Source organism: Limulus polyphemus, unplaced genomic scaffold, assembly GCF_000517525.1.
Source record: "Limulus polyphemus unplaced genomic scaffold, Limulus_polyphemus-2.1.2 Scaffold6497, whole genome shotgun sequence".
Lineage (NCBI taxonomy): Eukaryota > Metazoa > Arthropoda > Merostomata > Xiphosura > Limulidae > Limulus > Limulus polyphemus.
The window spans coordinates 6978-15153 of NW_013672107.1; positions in this window are offsets into that span (position 1 = coordinate 6978).

Here is an 8176-nt window from a genome sequence, read left to right on the forward strand (position 1 = left end):
AAAGTTTTTCTTCATTACCCAGTCAACCCGTCTCCAGCCATTATAAAACATAAACATGTTTTGTGTTTTACTCTTTTTATATCTTAAGTTCCAGTGTGTTCTCACAACTTAATAAAGGTTTTGAAAATCTAATCCATCCATAGAAAATTCAAATTTGGCTGGAGGGTTGCATATCTGTAATAGTGGATTTTTTAATATCTGTTGAGCTGTGAATACACATATGCATGTACAGATATATATCTTGTGAATTTCTATACAGCTATATATATATATATATATAATGATTCATATACATATATATATACATATTATAAATGTTATATATATTATATTATGATACTGTTTTCTTCAACATCCTTAACATGAATATATGGTTGGATTTATTTACTTATTTTTCAGTTAACTTAACTAACTCAAGTACTTAAGCCTGCTTGACTTGGAAATAATTATTAGTTTTGAAACAAATGGTATATTAATATTAGTTTGAAAGAAACACATAAGTTTTGTGAAAAAAAAGAAAAAAAACAACAACAAATGGAACAAGCCCAGAACACATGGAAAGAAATTTACCGTGTCCAGTAAGTAGTTGAAATTTAATATCTAGTACTGTTATCGCCATTTCATACTGACAGGTAGCATGTGGTAAGTAGTATGTATTTAATACTACTGTTGCTACTTTATACTGACAGGTAGCATGTGGTAGAGTAGTATATATTTAGTACTAATGTTGCTACTTTATACTGACAGGTAGCATGTGGTAGAGTAGTATATATTTAATACTACTGTTGCTACTTTATACTGATAGGTAGCATCTGGTAAGTAGTATATATTTAGTACTACTGTTGCTACTTTATACTGACTGATAGCATGTGGTAAGTAGTATATATTTAATACTAATGCTGCTACTTTATACTGACTGGTAGCATCTGGTAAGTAGTATATATTTAGTACTAATGTTGCTACTTTATATTGACAGGTAGCATGTGGTAAGTAGTATATAATTAGTACTATTGTTGCTACTTTATACTGACAGGTAGCATGTGGTAAGTAGTATATAATTAGTACTATTGTTGCTACTTTATACTGACAGGTAGCATGTGGTAAGTAGTATATAATTATACTTTATACTGACAGGTAGCATCTGGTAAGTAGTATATATTTAGTACTATTGTTGCCATGCTACCTGTCAGTATAAAGTATGGTAAGTAGGATATAATTAGTACTACTGTTGCTACTTTATACTGATAGGTAGCATGTGGTAAGTAGTATATAATTAGTACTAATGTTGCTACTTTATACTGACAGGTAGCATGTGGTAAGTAGTATATAATTAGTACTACTGTTGCTACTTTATACTGATAGGTAGCATGTGGTAAGTAGTATATAATTAGTACTACTGTTGCTACTTTATAATGACAGGTAGCATGTGGTAAGTAGTATATAATTAGTACTATTGTTGCTACTTTATACTGACAAGTAGCATGTGGTAAGTAGTATATATTTAGTACTATTGTTGCTACTTTATACTGACATGTAGCATGTGGTAAGTAGTATATATTTAGTACTATTGTTGCTACTTTATACTGACAGGTAGCATGTGGTAAGTAGTATATATTTAGTACTACTGTTGCTACTTTATAATGACAGGTAGCATGTGGTAAGTAGTATATATTTAGTACTACTGTTGCCATGCTACCTGTCAGTATAAAGTATGGTAAGTAGTATATATTTAGTACTATGTTGCTACTTTATACTGACAGGTAGCATGTGGTAAGTAGTATATAATTAGTACTACTGTTGCTACTTTATAATGACAGGTAGCATGTGGTAAGTAGTATATAATTAGTACTATTGTTGCTACTTTATACTGACAGTAGCATGTGGTAAGTAGTATATATTTAGTACTATTGTTGCTACTTTATACTGACATGTAGCATGTGGTAAGTAGTATATATTTAGTACTACTGTTGCTACTTTATACTGACAGGTAGCATGTGGTAAGTAGTATATATTTAGTACTACTGTTGCTACTTTATACTGACATGTAGCATGTGGTAAGTAGTATATATTTAGTACTACTGTTGCTATTTTATACTGACAGGTAGCATGTGGTAAGTAGCATATATTTAGTACTAATGTTGCTACTTTATACTGACTGGTAGCATGTGGTAAGTAGTATATATTTATTGCTACTGTTGTAAAACTGTTAACTGTGCTTTAAGCTCTTTCTTCACAAGTTAAAAATAGTTTTTTGTTAAAGTGGTTTGTTTAACTTGATGTGATTTCTCACCCTATGTTAGAATGAAAACTAAGATTATGTACAGAATAATAACATGTAGAGATTTTTATCATGAGTGTGTGTGTGTACAGCAACAGGTAAAGGACACAGTGGTCAAGCTATAGCAAGACTTACAACCAGTTCTGTATAAGTGCATGTTCCAAGAAATATAGGAAACAACTGACAGAAGCTGAACACAAATGTATTTAACGTGAATATCACCTTTAATTAAGTTCATATGAAGAGGATTTATCAACTTTATTGATGAGAGATTATTTTTTTAACTTTAGTGTATTTATGATTAAATATGGTTGAGTTCAGAAGAAACAAGTGTGTTTTTTCTACCTTTGTATAAACTTGGAAAACCTTGTTTCAAGTGTTTGTTAAATACTTTTCACTTGAGGGGGTTGAGCTGTTCAGTCTGTTATTAGCAGATTTTGTTGAAATGTGTGCAAATGTATTAATAGATATAATGAAAATGAAAATAGGTCCAGCAGTAATGTACATCAGACAACTCACCTGATACCAGCAGTAACTTATATCAGATAACTCACCTTACACCAGCAGTAACTTATATCAGATAACTCGCCTGTTACCAGTAGTAACTTATCAGATTACTCACCTATTACCAGCAGTAACGTACATCAGATTACTCACCTGTTACCAGCAGTAACGTACATCAGACAACTCACCTGATACCAGCAGTAACTTATATCAGATAACTCACCTTACACCAGCAGTAACTTATATCAGATAACTCGCCTGTTACCAGTAGTAACTTATCAGATTACTCACCTATTACCAGCAGTAACGTACATCAGACAACTCACCTGATACCAGCAGTAACTTATATCAGATAACTCACCTTACACCAGCAGTAACTTATATCAGGTAGCTCACCTTACACCAGCAGTAACTTATATCAGATAACTCACCAGTTACCAGTAGTAACTTATTAGATAACTCATCTGTTACCAGTAATAACGTACATCAGATAACTCACCTGATACCAACAGTAACGTACATCAGATAACTCACCTGATACCAGCAGTATCTTGTGTCAGACAACTCACCTTACACCAGCAGTAACTTATATCAGATAACTCACCAGTTACCAGTAGTAACTTATATCAGAGAACTCACCTGTTACCAGTAGTAACTTGTTTCAGACAACTCACCTTACACCAGCAGTAACTTATATCAGATAACTCACCAGTTACTAGTAGTTACGTATATCAGAGAACTCACCTGTTACCAGTAGTAACTTGTGTCAGACAACTCACCTTACACCAGCAGTAACTTATATCAGATAATTCACCAGTTACTAGTAGTAACGTATATCAGAGAACTCACCTGTTACCAGCAGTAACGTACATCAGATAACTCACCTGATACCAACAGTAACTTATATCAGATAACTCACCTGATACCAGCAGTGACTTATATCAGATAATTCACCATTTACCAGTAGTAACTTATCAGATAACTCACCTGTTACCAACAGTAACTTATATCAGATAACTCAACTGATACCAACAGTAACTGTTGAAACATTAAATACCACATTAGAAACTCTGGCTTAGTGAACTTGTTACTAGTTCTAATGAAACATGACACGGGTTAAAGAGAATAGGAACGAAAATGAATACACTTATAACTTGTCATTTTGTATTTGAAAATCTTTTTTTCATGTGATTAGTTGGGAAATTAATACACAGAGATGATCAGAAAATACCAGGATTTTTTCGTTGCGGTCGACGAGTGATCGTGAATTTCTGTCTGTTTCTAGAAGATTTGAATTCGCAACAAGATAATGTCTGGCTCCACCATCCCTAATATTACCGACCTAACCCTGTGACGTCCATATGTGTATATTAATTGTCATCAGAAGGATGTCCATAGTCTAAAGCAACTATGCGCAATTGTATTCGTAACATCTCACCAAAATTTTACCGAACGGAACGGTGAAAGAAGTACAAGGTTCTAAACGAGTATTACTGTTGAAAAGAGATGCCTGGTTTGTCCACCGAACGGAACGGTGAACGAAGTGCAAGGTTCTAAACGAGTATTACTGTTGAAAAGAGATGCCTGGTTTGTCCACCGAACGGAACGGTGAACGAAGTGCAAGGTTCTGAACGAGTATTATTGTTGAAAAGAGATGCCTGGTTTGTCCACCGAACGGAACGGTGAAAGAAGTACAAGGTTCTAAACGAGTATTATTGTTGAAAATGAGATGTCCGGTTTGTCCACCGAACGGAACGGTGAACGAAGTGCAAGGTTCTAAACGAGTATTATTGTTGAAAATGAGATGTCCGGTTTGTCCACCGAACGGAACGGTGAACGAAGTGCAAGGTTCTAAACGAGTATTATTGTTGAAAAGAGATGTCCGGTTTGTCCACCGAACGGAACGGTGAAAGAAGTACAAGGTTCTGAACGAGTATTATTGTTTCTTTGTTGTAAAGTACAGAGCTACACAATGGGCTATCTCTACTGTGCCCACCATAAGTATCTAAGGCCAATTATTAGCGTTATAAGCCCCCAAACTTACTTCTGAGCCACCCGAGATACTACGTATGCATGGTTATGTAACGTATTGGAATATTTGTGTTACGTGGTCAGACAGGTTTTAGTTGTAACTATATTATTAAAGCTATTTGTTTTTAAATCGTTAAATGCAGGGCATGAGTGGAAATTTAGAAACATATTTAGAACGAAACACTGGAAGTGGAGACCAAATCTTAAAATCAACTTTAATTATAAACATCAAAATTTAAAAAATAATTTTACTTCTTATTAGACGAACTTATTATAATGCTTGTTTGTTTGAGCGCGAAGTTTCGCCATTGGTTATTCGTGCTGTAGCCTTCACAAGAATGTAACCCCGGATTTGAGCGCTATTGTGTATTTTTGGGCACTTTTAATTGCACCTACGCGCCTTAATATACACACATATGTGTGTGTGTGCTTGTATATACATATAAATACAAGTACAAGTATTCTTCGGAATAGTTGGAAGGACAAAAGATTAATCATAAATATCACCACTAGAGTGCAGCACTTTACATCTATAGTTCTAGCTTCAATACTTGTGTATAACATTCTTTAACATCTTCTACTGGAAATATCACCACTAGAGTGCAGCACCTTACATCTATAGTTCTAGCTTCAATACTTGTGTATAACATTCTTTAACATCTTCTACTGGAAATATCACCACTAGAGTGCAGCACCTTACATCTATAGTTCTAGCCTCAATACTTGTGTATAACATTCTTTAACATCTTCTACTGGAAATATCACCACTAGAGTGCAGCACCTTACATCTATAGTTCTAGCCTCAATACCTGTGTATAACATTCTTTAACATCTTCTACTGGAAATTAGAAGTACCAAATAAAGTACTTTTTATAACATATTATATTTATATAAATAATATTTGTTTTAATTACCTTTTTGTTCTTTCAAACGAAATATTTGGAAGCTGTACATGATTGTTAACTTTTATTACATAAATACACGTAGAGTTAATCATTTCGAAGAATCACATTTTAACACTCGCAGTAAATAGCAGCACAAATTTTCTTCTCTCGAGTTCTCATTCTAAGATCTTCCTCCTTCAAATCACCCCCTCCCCCCCTCGGTGGTTCAAAGGTGAGCTTGAATACCTATAACATTAAAATTCGGGACCCGATTCCTGCGATGAGCGCGCATCACGGGTAACCTATTGTGCATCTTTTAGTCTTAATAACAGAAATAAATCTTCAATTCACCGCTCGAATAATTGTCATACTTGATATTTTTTAGTTCAACTGCTACACTAGTGCTATCTATCGTACAGAAATGGCAAACTTAATCCTGGATTAACATGACTCGTGAAAAAAACAAAAAAACAACAACAACATATAGTAGACATTTAATATTGTTTTCAATTGTCAGAAAACTCTGTAAAAACAAACAAAAAACTTCTTGCAACTATCCTACAAACACGAACTTGCACGAGGAGGGGCCCAGACCCCCTATAACTATGGATACGGACTCGGTCATTTTGGTGAGTATAATATTGTTTATCTCTATGTATATGATGCACGTGCGTGTGTTAATACGTTTGATATATATATATGTTAACCATATACAATCGACGTTTTAACTTTGGGATTTTTTTTTTTACTTTTGCTACAATGGAGAAGATTCAAAGAAAAATACCACTGATTTATTAAGTTTAAAATAGACATACAATATTTCTTATCTTAAAATACACACACACACACACGTCAGCTGTTTATAGGGTGCGCGTGGTGCGCAGTTGACGATAAAATTTAATACATTTGTTTCCCAGTGATCGCTGCACTTATTCTGAAAAACTATTTTCATCATCAACAAAAGTAAAAAGTTACGGATAAAAAACACACAAACAAACAAAACAAATATTTCAATCATTTGTTAGCTTTACTTTTGTTTTACTCGTCAACTTGAGTGTTAAATGTATCGACGACAAATACCAATACCGATCAGATTTTCATCACATCTGAGAAGAGCGTTTTAAAATATTTGTTGCTCGACATATAAAGACAAACGAAGCTGTTTCCTATTTAATATTGACCTCTTATCCCAGCAAGCTACCTACATAGATCAGAACTATAACTAACATAATACATTGTTCTTACTTATAGAGGTTCAAATATATATCATCAGTTGAATACCCTCGCTGTTAACAATATTTTCGGTTATAATCCCAATAATATCTCACGAGGTTCGGCCAGATTAGAAGTTTTGTAAAGGTTTTCGTAGCAATGGAAAAAGACCACAGAAAGCTTCTTAGTCAAGTGTGCTACTAATCTCAAGAGGAGTTACAAACAATTAGCACAATCAGTATCGGCCGCAGATTCCAGTATTCTTCACTAATTAGATTGGCTGTAAGAGGTTGTCCTCAGAGCGCGGTCTTCTTCGCTAGCTCAGTAATTTAATTATGGTCTTGATCAACGATGAAATAGACTTGCCAATAAATAAAAAAAAACAAAAAACAAAGAAAAAATGGAATGTCCCTGCATTGTGACATAAAAACTAAACATGTTTTACAATTATTCTTTCCTCCAAAAAAAAAAAAAAAAATTAATTTTCTGTGATTATACAGATATTAGATGAATACAGAACTGATTGCCTGGAAAGTAACTTTATCCAAAAAACCTGTCGTTAGGGTGTTAGTCTCGCTACGTACGGGTCGTGAGTTCGAATCCCCCTCGTCTTTTCAGTCGTGGAGGCGTTATAATGTGACGGCTAATCTCACTTTTCGTTGGTAAAAGAGGAGCCCAAGAATTAGCGGCGGTTGGTGTTGATTAGTCTTTCCCTTATAAATTAAAGAAGATTATCACAGATAGCCCTTGAGTAGCTTTACACGAAGGTCAACAAAACTTTATTTAAATATATCTATTAATTGAATAATATTTGTACTAGCTGGAGTACCCGTTCCTTAGACAGAAGTTATGTAAGGTTATCTTAGGACATGAAAAGCTGCTTCCCTTATATGTAATTGTAAAAAAAACACCCATAAAAATCGCAAAACTGAAAATTTGTATGTATCTTCCTATGAACCTCCACACTAATTTTGGTAAAGATCCATCCACACCCTGCGAAGTAGTTACATGGACATATGACAGTACTGTTATATTTATATAGATAACATATAACAGACAGTACTATTATATTTATATAGATACATACAACAGACAGTACTATTATATTTGTATAGATAACATATAACAGACAGTACTATTATATTTATATAGATACATACAACAGACAGTACTATTATATTTATATAGATACATACAACAGACAATACTATTATATTTATATAGATAACATATAACAGACAGTACTATTATATTTATATAGATAACA